Below are 15729 nucleotides of genomic sequence, written 5' to 3' on the forward strand. Positions count from 1 at the left end.
ACTCCTGGACAGCCTGCCGTCCCCAGATCCATCCATCTCTCTTCCCCTCTCTCCATCAGATCCTGCTTTCAGCAGGAAAGGATCTGAGGGACTAATGCCTATTCAAGCCATAAGATGAATAATGGCTTAATGTGGGTGTTTACAGGGGACAGCGATGCTGCTTAATGGAGGAATTTCAGGCACAGAGAGGAGTGTGTGGAGGTGAGGGGCTCAATCCCCACTTCTCCTTCTCCTGAGCCCAGTTCAGCTCAGTTCAACAGCTCAGTTCCACCAAGCTTCAACTTTGTGCCAGGTTTGGCCGGTTGCCAGGGGCAAGGTAAATAAGCTCACAGTTTAGTGGGGTGGAAGGTGAAACCCTTCTTATAACAACGTAAATGCTAGGTGGCATATGATCAGGGCTATAAAAGTGTCTGTGTGTGGACAACCTGAGACCTGTGGGGCTCAGGGAAGGGACTGAGCTCGGGTGTTTGGAAAGGGAAGATAGGCAGGAGACAATCAGGGTTCCTTCTTGGAGGAGGCGGCATCTGAGCAGATGGGAAGAAAGGGATGGGCATTTCAGGCAGAGGAGTGTGCATGGTGGCTCAGTGGTCTGGCCAGTTTCGGGAGTTAGATTGTGAGCAGGGGTGTGTGTTTGGGCAGATGGTGTGTAGTGGGTCGGGGTGAGGGGCTGACCTGGCCCTAGCCAGATCTTCCTGAGAACAAAGGAAGTGGCCTGACTCTAGGGAGGAAGAAATGCAGACCACCTTCTTTAACTCTGCATCACAGTGGGCAATGCCCATCCCTTTAACTCACGGGAATCACAACTCTGAAAGTTGTCTTATGCCTATTTTGCAGATGCCTAATTCCCCAGTGCTTTTTTTTCTAGCATCTGCTCCAGAAAATCTTTATGGAAGGAGTTTCAGGGTAGGGAGTCATCGCTGGAAGGTGAGGGTGATGGTGAGGGGGTTAAGCTGTAGTTCTGGGCAATGAGAGTGAGAAAATGTCCACACTCCATAGGGAGGGATGGAGGGAGGGGTCTGGAACATGCTGTTTTCTCTTTCCCTATAGGTCCAAGCCTGAACTCATGGGGTCAGGAGGACCCATGATCCTGCTGTGAACATACCCTGCCTGGGTATAGAACGACTTCTATGGGCCTGGGCACGAGGCTCCCCAACCCTGGCAGCCCTGCTCCGCAAGCCCTGCTCTGTGTTGCCGCCTCCAGGGATCCGGCTTTGATTCCCTGCATTATGACCTGGGCTGGTCGTAATGAAACTGGAGCTATGGGTGAGGAGGACGTGCAGCTCCAAAGCCTTCATTTCCTGGAGCGTGTGGCTTCCCTGCGTGCATCATGGGAACTGTCCCCCCAACTCCAACAAGCAGCTCCAGGGCCCATCACAGCCCTGCAGGGATGCAGAGGAGGGGAGAGGCTGAAGGGAGAGAGAATTTGGAGGGAGGCTGCTGTCACTTCTGGAGAGGGCTGTGGAGGTCGATGGAGCGGCATGTCAAGGGGAGATCTGCCAGTGTTTGCCGGCACCCAGCTGTTGCTCTCCTTCCCTCCTTTCCTTTATTTCTTTGTTTCTAACACCTTTTACAAGGACAGGGGGCACTGAGATCCGTTTATTCAGTCACCAAACATGAGGGTCTGCTACAAGCAGGGAGACAGAACAGCGTTTTATCCTTTCACTCATTCATTTATTGAACATATGTTAACAATCGCTTTCTGTTTAAGACAGCAAGATGCAATCAGTTATTCAGAGATCTATCAGCAAAGAGATGACTTTCTTCTGGTTATCCCTTCACTCTTTCCACAAATGTTTACCAGCACCTCTCTTATGCCAGTCCATATGCTGGGCACTGGGGACATAGCAATAACGAAAATGAAGTACTGGCCGAGTGAGGTGGCTTGTGCCTGTAATCCCAGCATTTTGGGAGGCCGAGGCGGGTGCATCACTTTAGGTCAGGAGTTCGAGACCAGCCAGGTCAACATGGTGAAACCCCATCTCTACTAAAAATACAAAAATTAGCCAGGCATGGTGGTGGGTGCCTGTAATCCCAGGTACTTGGGAGGCTCAGACAGGAAAATCGCTTGAACCTGGGAGGTGGAGGTTGTAGTGAGCCAAGACCATGCCACTGCCCTCCAGCCTGGGCGACAAAGTGAAACTCCATCTCCGAAAAAAAAAAAAAAATTGAAGTCCTGGCCCTTGTGGAACTGACCTTCTGGTGGGGGACACAGATAATACAGGAATTAATCTACAATATAATTTCAGGGAGTGGTAAACATTGAGAAGAAAAGTAAAGAAAGAGGAAGTGGAGAGAGAATGATGGAAGGAATGGAGTGAGTGCATTGTTAAAGATATGGTATCAGGGAGGGAGGGCCTCTCAGAGGAGGTGGCATTGGGCTGAGTCTGGAAGGATGAGAAGGAACTGTGCACAGAATAGTTCCACACAGAGGGAACAGCATGTGCAAGGGTCCAGAGGTTGGAACGAGCTGAGATGGCATTTGCAGCTGAAGTGCAGGACGCATCTGGACATGTGGAATTTGGGGTGTTGGGGCGGAGAAGGCACTCTTGTTGTAGAAGGGCTGTCCAAGGCAAAGGCCTGGAGTCAGAGCCCCACTTTATATATTCTTGAAATTTTATTTATTTATTTTTGAGACGGAATTTCTTTCTGTCACCCAGGCTGGAGTGCAGTGGCATGATTTCGGCTCACTGCAACCTCCGCCTCCCTGGCTCAAGCAGTTCTCCTGCCTCAGCCTCCAAAGTAGCTGGGATTACACGTGCATGCCACCATACCTGGCTAATTTTTTAATTTTTAGTAGAGATGGGGCTTCACAGGCTGTTCTTGAACTCCTGACCTCAGGTGATCCACCCACCTCGGCCTCCCAAAGTGCTGGGATTACAGGTGTGAGCCACCGTGCCTGGCCAAGATCCCCACTTTACAGAGGGGGAAAGTAGAGCCCAGGAGGACTCTACCAAGCATACATCATGACAAAGCAGTGCCTCAAACGTGGGACTTGGACTCCCCAGGCATAAGGCATCTTTGGGGAATGGGAAAAAATGCACCTCTAGGTGAATGCAACCCAGTGTCGGAGTCACAACTGGAAGGGCAAGCCTGCCCCACCTTGTGAGGGCACAATCTGTACTATTGTTTGAGGGTGGAGCCCTGGCCCTCCCATCCTCACCTCTCCCTCCCCTTCCTGGCCCTTCATACCTCAGCCTACAGGTCCTCCCTCAGGCATCTTGGCTGGGTGCCCTGGCAGCCTGCCAACTCTTCACTGCTCTGCACAGCCCTGCTAGGGCTGCCACAGACATGTCGGCCTCCTTCCTCCCTTCCTCCCTCCTTCCTTTTCCTGCTTCAGCTGCTTTTCCTGAATGGATGGTGACTACAGGACCCTGTCCTGGCATTCAAAATTGGTCCAGGGAGGCAGTTGTGGAGTCCTGCAGCTGCATTCAGCTCTCCTGGGACCCCCTCCCATGAGAACTGGGGCACGTTGGTGGCCTTCCCTGGTCCTCAGGTCTCGGCCTACTGCACAGAGCTGTTTAATCCCAAATGGGATTAAAAACTGAGCCCAGGCCTGGCTCAATTAATGTTGGCTCTGCCCCGTCCACACTTCAGCCTCACCTCCTATAATCCGTCCGTCTGCCCATGGGTCTACATATATGCCTATGGCTTCTGTGTGCATGCGAACATGTGTCTGCAGTCACATATGTGACTGAGTGTGCATGACGATCTGATGTGCATTCCTTCATTTCACAAATATTTATGAGTTTCCACTCTGTGTTGTTCTAGGCACAGTAAAAAGAAACAGGTAGAGTCCTTGCCAGGTGGGGGCACCGACAATAAAGAAATAACGTGTCAGACAATGGCAAGTGCAGTGGAGAGAGCAAAGCAGAGTAAGGGGCAGGAAGTTCTGGGGATGGTGGGATTTGCTGTTTATCCATCTATCGTCGTTATTACAAATGCTCATTTATACAGGGTAGCCAGGGAAGGCCTTGTCATTAAGATGAGATTTAAACAGAGATCTAAAGTGAGGGACAGAGGGGTTGTGCACAAAGCTGGGAGAAGAGGGTTTCAAGCTGAGGCAACAGCAGGTGCAAAGACCCTGAGGTGAGCAGCACGTGTCTAGTGGGAAGGAGGAACATCAGGGGGTCTCGTGTTGCTGAAGTGGAGTGAGTGCTGGGGAAGCAGCAGCAGATGAGGTCAGAGAGTGTGGAGGTGGAGTCAGAGACTACAGGCTTTCTTGGGTTTTTACTGTCAGTGAGATGAGACCCCTAAGAAGGTTTGAGCAGAAGAGTGACATGATCTGACTTATGTTTTAAAAGATCATTCCGGGCTGGGTGCAGTGGTTCATGCCTGTAATCTCAGCACTTTGGGAGGCTGAGGCAGGAAGATTCCTTGAGGCCAGGGGTTCAAGAGCAGCCTGGGCAACATATCAAGATCCTGTCTCTACAAAAAACTATTTTAAAAAATTAGCCAGGAATGGTGGCATGTGCCTGTAGTCCCAGCTACTTGGGAGACTGAGGCAGAAGGATTGCTTGAGCCCAGGAGTTCAAGGCTGCAGTGAGCTATGATCACACCATTAACACTCCAGTCTGGGCGACAGAGTAAGACCCTGTCTCTAAGACAAAAAAAAACAAAAAAAAACAAAAAAAAAGGCCAGGCACGGTGGCTCATACCTGTAATCCTAGCACTTTGGGAGGCTGAGGCAGCTGGATCATTTGAGCCCAGGAGTTCAAGACCAGCCTGGGGAACATGGCAAAACCCTGTCTCTATAAAAAAATAGAAAAATTAGCTGGGTGTGCTGGCATGTGCCTGTAGTCCCAGCTACTCAGGAGTCTGAGGTGGAAGGATCACCTGAGCTTGGGGAGGTCGAGGCTGCAATGAGACATGATCACGCCAGCCTGGGTGACAGTGAGTTCTTGTCTCAAGAAAAAAAAAAAAGTCATGCTGGCTGGCTATTGTGTTAAGATAGGCAGAAGCTGGTGTTGGGAGGAGCCTATGGGAATATTTCAATAATCCGGCAGAGGACTAGCGAGGGGCTTTGATCAAGGGGAAGCAGTGGAGACGCTGAAAAGTGAGGCTGGGCCACAGAATATGTTGATGGGTCAGAAATGGGGTTCAAGGGAAGACAGCAACTGAGTGTGACCACGCCCTCAGCCTGGGCAGTGGCAATGATGGTGTTTCCTTTCATTCAGAGCTGAAGATGGCAGGAAGAGCAGATTTGGGGGGTGATCAGGAACTGACCTTGATGTGTTACAATCAGTTTTTGGACAGGTTACACCCCAAATGCCTGTTAGGCATAAAGCAGAGATGCGGAGCAGGCTCCTGTGCCTATGGCCAGGAGTTCAGGGGTGAGGTCCTGTTGCAGGTAGCAATTTGGGAATTTGAGTGGCATGTAAAGCTGAGACTGGGTGAGAGTACCAGAGAGTGACTGTTGATGGAGAAGAGATCTGGGGACTAAATGCTGGGGGACCACAGCTAGAGTGATCCAGGAGATGAGGAGGAAACAGCAAGAGACTGACAGAGAGAAGGGGAGGAAAAGGGAGATATCCTGGGAGCCAACAGAAGAAAGTGCTGTAGGGAGGGAGTGGTGAACTGTGCCGAATGTTGCCATTGCGGGGTGAGCATCTGTCTAACTTTGCCTGGGACAGCTCCACAGCATAACTGTTAATAATGTCCCCCCAGTTTGGATGATAAATCATGTGATCCTACTGATAGGTCAGATGTGGACTTTGACTTGACCATTGGAGTTAGTGGGGTGGAGGTCATTAGTGACCTTGCTGGCAGTGATTTGGCGGAGTACTGGGCGCACACGCATGACTGGAACAGGTTCAAGAGAACCGGGAGGAGGGAAGGTGGGGACATGTGTGGGTGGGCGACGGCCCCTCTTGGGATTTGTGAAGGTTCATTTGCCTGCCCCCACCCCCCAACCACATCCCAGTAGAGATGGCTCAAGACCGAGGCTCAGGACACAAATCAGCATCCACACAATGCCACCAGGCCAGCTTCAGCTGTGTGGGGAGGGCCAGAAGAGCCCCCTTCTCTCTGCACCCCCTCCTCTACTCTTCCCATCTCTCCTGCCACAGGGCCCAGCCAGACTCATCCCCATGTGCCCAGACTGTGACAGAGCCACCACCATTTGCCTGGGACCCCTGTGGGCCCTAAGCCCCCTAGCAGGACAGGTGAGTCTCTGTCCTTGCCCAGGCTCCCATGACCTGGCAGATCCTTGCTGCTCCTGCCTAGGGCTGGGTTTCTCTAGTGGGTATGGGAAGAGGAGAGCAGCCCCAACCCTGGGTGTGCCCCCTGCCTCCCAGCTCCCCAGCAGCCTCGGGAAGAGTTCCATAGCTCCAGTCTCTGGCGGTCACCGAGCACCTGCTGTGCTCTGGGTCCTGTTGAGGCTCTGTCACTCTGTGGGACACACAGAGGAGGCAGGCACGATGCGAGAAATATTAACAACTTGAGGCAGCATAGACACCAACCACACTGACTGCAGGATCCCAGGTGCCAAGGAGAGGGGAGGTCCAGGAGATCCTTGTGGTAGGGGCTAGGGTGACAGGGTTGGGTGGTCTTCAGGGGGTTTGGGACAGCGGCTATTTACCAATAGCGATGAAACATTTCCATACACATTACAGCCACACTACGTGTACTTGACTCTTCTCTGCCCTGGAAATAGGCCAGATGTGGTCCCTGCTCTCAAGGCAGTCACAGCCTAGGGTAGAGACATCCATTCCTTAATTCATTCCACAAACTCTCACAGAACATTCCCTAATGAGCCAGGCAGACAGTTAGGTACTCTTGGGATGATGGAAACCTAAAGACATAATTCTCCCAAAGAGCTCACCATGTAGAGGGTGGCAACAGCCATTCAGCATTTACAGTGCACCTCACGTGTACCATTTTCCCATTTATCCATTCAATGAACACTTATTGAACTACTAGGTACCAAGTTCTATGCTGGGTCCCTGGCAAGTTTCACAAATAAGCCTTAACAGGTTTGTGGCCAAATTACCAGATTCTAATGAGAGAAATCCCTGGCAGTTGCTCATTTATCAGTGAACCAAAATCTAGTGAAGACCTACTATGTGCCATACCGCCTGTAAGTGCTCTGCAAATTAAATGCACGTGCTCGCAGATGAGCAGGAGAGACCAATATTTTTTAAACCCAAACAAAAAATCCCACAACAAAAAATAAAACCTGGAAAATGGAAAGTATAGGAAACTCATGCACAGATGTGAAGGCTCAAAGGAAGAGCTCCTATCTCCTTGGGTAACCATGGAGGGCTGCCTGGAGGAGGGGGACATTGGAGCTGATCCTTGAAAGGTGAGGAGGATTTGGACATAGGGAGATGAAGTAGGAAATTACTGGAAGAACAGCATGAGCAGAGGAAACCTAGGACATGAATGGGATACAGTGAATAGTGTAGTCTGGCTGGGTTTTATGGTGTATAAAAAGAGTGATGGTTGGTACCAAAGTTATCAAAAGAAAAAAGAACAAAAATGAAATGAGAAAAACAAGAGTTATGGGAAATACAAAGGACATGGCTGGCTGCAAACAGCCAATTCATCCCCTATCCTTCTTTCTTGTTTCAATTTCATTTCAATATTCGCCTTCAGCTTGGCCATGTGCTCAGCCCCTCCTCTGTTAATAATGACTAGTCTAAACCAATAGGACCCAGACTCCTCTCGCCACCAGTAATTGATTTAGAAAGTATTATTTGACACAATTCTGGTCAGTGAAATATAAAAATATATCTTCTGTGAGCTTCTGGGAAATTTTTATTATTCTTAAAAAAGAGATGCCTTAAGGAGGACCTTTTTGTTTTCTGCATGTGGAAATAGGTGATGGCTGGTGCCATAGCAGCCACTTTTGGTTGATGAAGGGAACAACACCAAGAGGCCAAAGAGGCCTACTGAGAAAAGACAGAACAATCTGTGTCCTTGAAGCTGTTGTGGAACTACTGAATTAAGCCACTCTGGGTCTTGAATCCACTTCCAGCCTCCACTTTGTCCAGACTCTCTTTCTCTTTTCTCTGAACTCCCTCAGGCCTGTCTGGCTGGGTCTCCCTTTGGGGTTTGCTGTCAGCTGCAATGGCAAATTTCCGAAGGACAAAGACCACACCTACTCCTTCTTCCATCCCTTTCCCCATTCCCAGACACATACCTGGCAGAGCTAAGTACAGAACTGGGGCCTGGGAGGGACTCAGGAGAGGCTTGCTCCAGACAGACTTCAGAGGCTGGTTGGGTAATATGACCTTCCCTCTCACTGGGGAGTTGCCAGTTGTGGGCATCACTGCTGCTGCCTGCACTTCCGTAGTCTGGCTGGATGGCCAGCATGTCCTTTCTTGATTTCTCAATGCTCTGGCACCATCACTGCCAAGGCTGTATGACTGCCAGCTTGGTGGCTCCAGGCTCTCCCTTGTCATCTGGCTTTCCCCCTGGGGACAGGGGAAGGTATTCTTATCCTACCTGTCATGGGAATTCCATCCTCTCACTCTGCCAAGACAAAGAAGAGGGGCTGCACAGAGCGGCCCCCAGACAGAACAAAGTAGAACAGATTTTGTGGAGCTGCCTGGGGCTTCTGCACCCCTGCCTCCTCCCCCAAATTCTTGATAATCCTTTTAACATTCAGGGGACCTAAGACCATGAGATCCAAAGTCAGAACAGAGTTTGAGTTCCAGTTCCATTATTTTACTGTATGTGTGAACTTGGTAATTTGCTTCATTTCTCTGAGCCTCAGTTTTCTCATCTGAAAAATGGGGATAATAGTATTTACCTCCCAGGGCCAACATAAGGAGTAAATGAGATGAGGCATGTGAAGGAATCTGTGGTGTTTGGCAATAAACATTAGTGAATGTCATCAGAATGACTAGTGTTGTTATTATTATTTCTGGTCCCTGGACAAATACTACTGGACCCTATTATGCACAAAGTATCCTGGCCAGGCAAGGAGAGTTTAGAGATCTTCATCCACTCAGCCATTTATTTATTCACTCATGTATTTATTTAACAACTGTGCTAATCAGGCCTATAGTGCAGCCTGAGTCAAGAAGAGTGAAGAGTTGCACAGGGTATGGGAGTTGCCTCCTGCTCCAGCGCCAGACTCAGGCTGGGGGAAAGGGTAGTTCAGGAAGAGGCAGCTCATTCATCTGTTCATTGCTTCACTCACTCACTCCTCCCGGCACATCTGGCTTGTATGTGTCCTCTCTCCATGCCTGCTTGGCTTCCAGGGCTGCCAGTGGGAGCGGTGCCTGACAATCTGGCTCCTGTCTGCCCCCACTGAGTCCCAAGGGCACTGTGCCTGCTGGATCCTGAGCCCAGAGCTCTCTGTGCTTGGCTGCCGTCTTCTCCCTGGGGGAAAATTATTTCTACCAGCTCAGTGCTCTCCTTTTGGGCCAGAATAGCTCCCGGTGTAATGCAGGAGCTATTGAGGCATGGAGGGGTGCTGGGAAGAGCCACTTTGTCTCTGCTCACCTCTCATTGCCTCCTACCCCTAGGTATAAGGCACGATGGAGCCACAAATGAAGGAGGCAACCAGTTACTGCCTTAGCGTGCCTGCAACTCACATGAGCATGTGTGTGGCTGAACACACACATGCATGTGCATCACTGATGTGTGCAGGGGCGGCATACACATGCACCACATCCCGGCACCAAGGACAGCTCCCTACACATACTAGGTGCTCAATAAGTATGGAGCGAGAGAGTAAATGGGGGTCTGCTCTTCGTGTGCTGAGCCCAAGGGCTGTTTCTGGGGCCTGGGAGTGATGCACATGTAGTGTTGGGACAGAGGGTGTTTGCATCTCTGAGTGTATTTGTGTGTGTATGTGGGTGGGGGGGGGTGGCGGTGGTGGTAGAGTAGGGGCAGGATATGCCAAAGCTTCTGGGCTTGGTAGCTGAACATCACCCAGGAAGGCAAAGGTGGAAGGTCAGGGGAGAGGGGATGACCAGAGCTGGGGTCTTATGTACCCTATATACACAGTCACCTCATCTGCAAAGGCTGACCCAGGGTCCCCAGTCTTGCCCCCTGCCCCAGGCTATATGCCGAACATGCTGCCGCACACGTCTTCATGAAGCCCAGGTCAGTCTGGATGGTTCTCCTGTTCCAGACCTTCCTTGCTCCCTTTCCCCTTAAAGAGAAAGCCCAGACTCAGGCCTAGCGTTCATTCATTACTGTTTAGAGTAACAAAAGGTTTTTCATGCTCAGTGACTCCACACACAGCCTTTTGAGGGGGATGCTGTTATTTGCCTCCATTTTTCAGATAAGGAAACTGAGACACAAAGAGTTTATGTGATGGGTCCAAGGTCACACAACTGATATGTTGTGGAGTCTGGATTTGAACTCTGATCTGCCAGCTCCAAAGCCTGTACCTTTAGCCACTACCCACGTGGCCCACTCAACGCCCTACCTGATTGGGATCTGCCTACTCTTCATCTTGCCACTGCCTCTTTTCTCCCTGGGCAGATGGAACCACCTGCTGTTCATGACATTCATGCCTCTGGGCCTTTGCTCCTGCTGTCGCCTCTGCCAACATTGCCCTTCTCCCTTGCTGTCCCACGTCCAGCTCTGACTCAATGTTCAGTGCCCAGCCCCACTGCCCTCTCCTCCGTGCAGTTTCTCAGCCTCCTCTCCTGACCCTGGAGAGCTCATACTTATCTGAGCCTGTGTCTCAGAACCAGGCTCTTCTTTGTCCTGGCCTCAGCACTCTGCCCACTGGCTGTGGGTGCTTCATTCTTGCTCTCTGTCCTTCAGCTCACACTTCAGTGCTGTGCTCAGAGTTTGCACTACTGAATGTGTGAGTGAATCCATGAAGGGATGTGTGGATGGATGGATGAATGGATGAACGGAAGGACACATGATGGGGTTGCCTGGTTACTGCTGCACCCCATCCCTCAGACTGCTCTTCTATGCTTGTTCCACTTACGGATTCTTCAAATATTTATTGAGCACCTACTATGTGCCAGGCTAAGGATGCAGCAGTTAGAAAGTCAGACAAAGTCCCTGTCCCCATGGCCTTCCATTCTGTGTGTGTGTGTGTGTGTGTGTGTGCATGTGTGTGTGTGTAGCGGGGGAGATACATTTATTCATCCAACAACCTCACAAATAAATGCACAATTACCAACTGTGCCAAGGTCTGCAAAGAGAAAGTACAAGGAACCCCCACATTTATAGGGGACACTACCTCATTAGGGATGGGTGGGGCAAGTTAGGGAACAGTTCCCTGAGAAGGGGTTTTTTAGCTGAAACCCAAAGGATGAGTGAGATGTACTGAGGCACAGGTGGCAGAATGTGCAGAGCCATATTTAGGGGACCGAAAGGCCAGGGCAAAGCAGAGTGTGAGGGGAGAAGCTAGGGAAACAGCTGAGGACGGGCCTGGAGGAGTTGAGATTTTGACTCAACCAGAAGGCACTGAAGAGCTTTTGGCAGAGGAGATGTGTTCAAGGTTGTGTCTTAAAAGAGGTCACTGTGCTTGTTGCTGGAAGAACAACTGCGGATGTACAAGGCTGGAAGTGGGGGACCCATGAGAAGGTGGCGGCAGCGTCTGAGGAAGAGGGTGGTGGTGGCTTGGACTAGGGAGGCTGGCGTGGGATGGAGGAAAGGTGACAGATTTGGAATATTTAGGAAGCAAAATGGATCAGAGTTGGTGATGAATCAGACGTAGCGGACAAGGGAGGGAGAGACATCAAGAGTGACTCCCCGTATTTTGTTTTAACTGATGTTTATTGATCACCTACTAAGAGCCAGGCACTGTTCTAGCACTTTATGTGCATTAGCTTATTTATTCCTCACAATAATCCCATAAAGTAAGTTATCATTATCCCCTTCACAATCTCACTTCACTCCAATGAGAAGGCTAGGCAATGGGACACAGTGGAATGTGTCCCAAGCTTTGTTCCTTTGGGAAACAACCTTGGCAGATCAAAGGCACAGGGAAGGAAGAAAGAGAGGCCAGTTGCATACATTGAGCTGATTCTGAGTCAGTGAGAATAATGATAGATAACATTTATAGCGCTTTTACTATGTGCCAGGCACGGTGCCATCCAATTAGCTAATAATAAGAGGTAACACTTAGTTCCATGCAGGGCAATTTATATCAATGATCTGATTGAATCCTCACAATAGCTCTCTTTAAAATTTCTATTACAGAATCAGGAACAGTGGCTCAGAGAGGTTGAGGGACTTGCCCAAGGTCACACAGCTAGTTAGTGGAGGATCTGGAATTCAAACAGGCTCTGGCAGTGGGAGGGAAATGAGGATGGGCCAGGAGGTGCTCAGTGGCTGCTGGAAAGGACAGGCCTGCATTTGGCTCTCAGCATGAACCATGTCCTTCCCCCACGCTATTTGACGTGACTTAACCCAGACCTGAGTCCCTCCTTAAGGCCTGACCTCCCGTGCAAATTATGAACATGTATGAGTATGCACACACACACACACACCGTGCCACACACACTGTGCACACACACACACCGTGCACACACACACACCGTGCGCACACACACATGCCGTGTACACATGCAGACTCCTTGGCTAGCACTGCTCGCCTGCCCAGGGGCAACCTGTTAGGACCCTCCACCCCAGGTACCCCTGGCCTGCACCTGTCTCTCTGCCCCGCCCCCACCCTGCCTGCGTGCCGGTGTCGCAGGCAGAGCCGCGCTGTACATCATGTTGACAGTGGAAATTACATCCCAAGCTGCTGTTTTACACCGCGCCCTGTCAGAACTCACTGCAGCCCAGTGATCAGGACAAATTGAATACCATCCTGGCCGTGTCAATATTTATTCCATTTTACAAACGCGTCCGGATGGGGGCAGGGCCCTGCTGTGGTGCCAGCCAAGCAGAGTCCCAAGAGGCCCTTCTCCCTCCAAACCGCCTCCTCCTTGCTCTTTTCCCCTCTTCCTCCTCCTCTTTCTCTACTTTTCATAATCAGTTAAATTGTACAATTCAGCCTTGATAATGAAAGCTGCACAAATCATACATGCATAGTTTAACGAAAAGTCATAAAATGAACCCACGAATCCACACTTTGAGCAAAATACTGAAAATATCCCCCTCCTCAGAAGCTCCTACTGTGTGTCCTTTCTTGATCATAACCCATTGGTTCCTTCTGTCCTGGCTTTTATGATGACTAGTTCCTTGCGTTTCCTTATTGTTTGTCTCCCAACTATGCATTTCTGACCATTTTAGTTTAGTCTTGCTTGTTTTTGAGCTTGTATATCATACTGAATGGTCTTTTGCATCTTGCTTCTTTTTCTCAGCATTATGTTTGTGAGATTCGTCTTTGTTCTTGCATGTGTTCCTTTTCACTGCTGCATAGTACTCCATTGCATGAATATACCGTGACTTAGAAATCCATTCATCCCTTTTCCTTTTTCTTCTTCTTTCCCCTTTTCTCCCACTTTTCCTTCCCTTCCACCTTCTTCTCTTCTTCTTCCTACTTCTTTTCCTGTTCCACCTCCTGGTTGCCTGCCCCCTGTTGTTCTATTGTTTTGTCTGCTACATATGGGAGCTATGCACACATTCACACAGATACACACACACACACACACACACACACACACACATACACACATTGATCCCAGCTCCTCCATCCTAGATGCCCCCTCTGGGTCTCTCTCTCTCTCTCTCCCTACCCAGATTTTGGGTATGTGGCTCTAGCCAGAGGGAGGCTGTCTGTGGACCTGAGTCTATTAAAGTTTATCTGTTGCAGAGGATTCCTGGGGCAGAGACTGGGGGAATGGTACAGCAGGGATCTTTGTCCTCACACATCCTGCCTCTACTCTAGCAGCCTTGGGGAGAAGGCCTCTCTTCCCACTCTCACCTACTCTGGGCTGGGGTGGGAACTGAGGTGGCCCCAAGGGGCCTTATGGCTGTCTGTAGGATGCACAGCTGTGTGGGGAGAGAGGACTGGAACCTGGGCCATTCAGGGGCCAAGCCTCAACCTCAGCTCTGCTCATTGAAGGTCTTGTGGAGCACCTGTCCTATGCCTAGAATTGTGTCTCACCAAGGCAGAGAAGGACCTGCAGGCTGGTGTGGGGAGGGGCCTCCTAGGAACCATTACAGAGCAGGTTTGGAGACCCCAGGAGCACGTGTGACACATTTCATTCCAGTCTCCCTTAGTCCCTTCTCTGTCTTGGAGCTGCTTTGATGATGCACATATTCGGGATAGTTAATTTTTATTGCAACCTGAGCAGATGACATTAAAGAATCTGTCCCTTTGTGGTACAGGAGAAAGCTCTCTAGGCTGGATGGCAAGTGGAGTAGGTTGGAGCTTGGCTTTGATCCCATAACACTGGGTGACCTTGGGCAAGTCCCTGCCCTCGCTGGACTGCTGTACAATGGAAGGTCAAACCACAGTTCTCAGGGCTCATCAGAGGACTAGGGCCATGCTGGTGTATAACAAGGTGGGGCTTGTTCAAAATCTCATTCCCAGGCCTCTGGAGCCTCCGATTCAGTAAGGATGATAATAATACTAACAGGAATGTCTATAGGGTGCTTTTTTTTTGCCTTTTTCCACATGTTCTAATAGGGTGCTTTCTATGTGCCAGAGACTGTGCCTTTGATGAGCAAAAAGAAGAGGCTGTACTTTTTGACCACTCTGCTAAGCACACTCCATAGGTTATCTTACTTCATCTGTGCCACATCTGTTTTATTATAATTGTTATATTACAGATAAAGAAACTGGGGCACCGAGAGGTGAAGTCACTTGTCCAAGATTACAGCCAGGAAGTGGGAGAAGCCAGGACTTGAACTAGGAATGTCTGGTGCCAGAGCCTGTCCTCAGTCTGGGATAGCTTCTAGCAGATTCTGATGTTGGCCTGAGAGCCTCTGGAGCAGGTGGTCTGCAAGTTGTGGAACAGAGATCAAGCATTGTACACCAACTGTGTGCCCAGCCCTGAGCCAACTGCTACATGTTTTCACAGTGATTCCACAAGGTATGTGTGAAGGGCTCTTTCCCACACACAACCAGTGTGAGCTTATTGCTATTATTTTAGGCAATTGTCACACCATCCTCCTGAGATGGGCTTTAGTCTCTCCAGTTACCGATGAACAAAGAAAAGTGTCAAGAAGAGAGGTGGCTTGCTGAGAACCACATGGCTAGGGGCCAACTCCAAAGCAGTGAGCTTCCACCCCAGCATATTCCGCTTCCATTCCCTGACTCAGCTCTGCAGCTGAATGGTGTCTCCCAACTCTCCCAACCTTAGTCTTTCTATCTGTGAAATGGAGGAGTTGGACTAGTGGGCTGGGAGTCCGGAATCCCAGCTTCTGCCCCTGACACCATGTGTGACCTTGGATGAGTTTCTTCCCTTCCTGCACCTCAGTCTTTCCATCTGTAAAAGAAGTTGCCAGTATCCTACTCTAATGCTACTTATAAACGCTGCTTTAAAACAAACCTCCTGGTGAGGGAAGGCCCTAAGTCCAGCTCCCTGGAAACAGGCCTTGAGCCAGAGCTTTGCCTGCGGGAGGTTCACTGGGGGAGAGATCTCAGGAACACCGTGGCAGGGGTGAGGGAAGAAGGACCACGTGGAGGGAGAAGTTGAACTGCGAAGCTGTCTCAGCAGGGGCCTCAGCTGCTCCCACCGGGAACTCTGGAGCTGGGACGCTCCAAATTGAGCAAGGGGCCAGGCCTTTGAATCTATGTATCTACCAGATATTGGACATGGGTTTCTGTCCCCTCAACCACCTAAAGGCATGACGTGGGGTGAGGCAGCTGACTTTGGCTGAGGGCTGTCAGCAGCTACAGGGCCAAAACCG

At 50.2% G+C, this 15729-nt stretch overlaps 1 protein-coding gene across 1 annotated transcript in view; it reads right to left on the bottom strand.

Annotated features, from left to right (window-relative positions):
• Nucleotides 1-15729, bottom strand: part of CDH22 (cadherin 22) — a 134462-nt gene that overhangs the window by 78294 nt on the left and 40439 nt on the right. The window lies entirely within an intron of this gene.

The sequence above is a fragment of the Pongo pygmaeus genome, chromosome 21, assembly GCF_028885625.2.
Source record: "Pongo pygmaeus isolate AG05252 chromosome 21, NHGRI_mPonPyg2-v2.0_pri, whole genome shotgun sequence".
Lineage (NCBI taxonomy): Eukaryota > Metazoa > Chordata > Mammalia > Primates > Hominidae > Pongo > Pongo pygmaeus.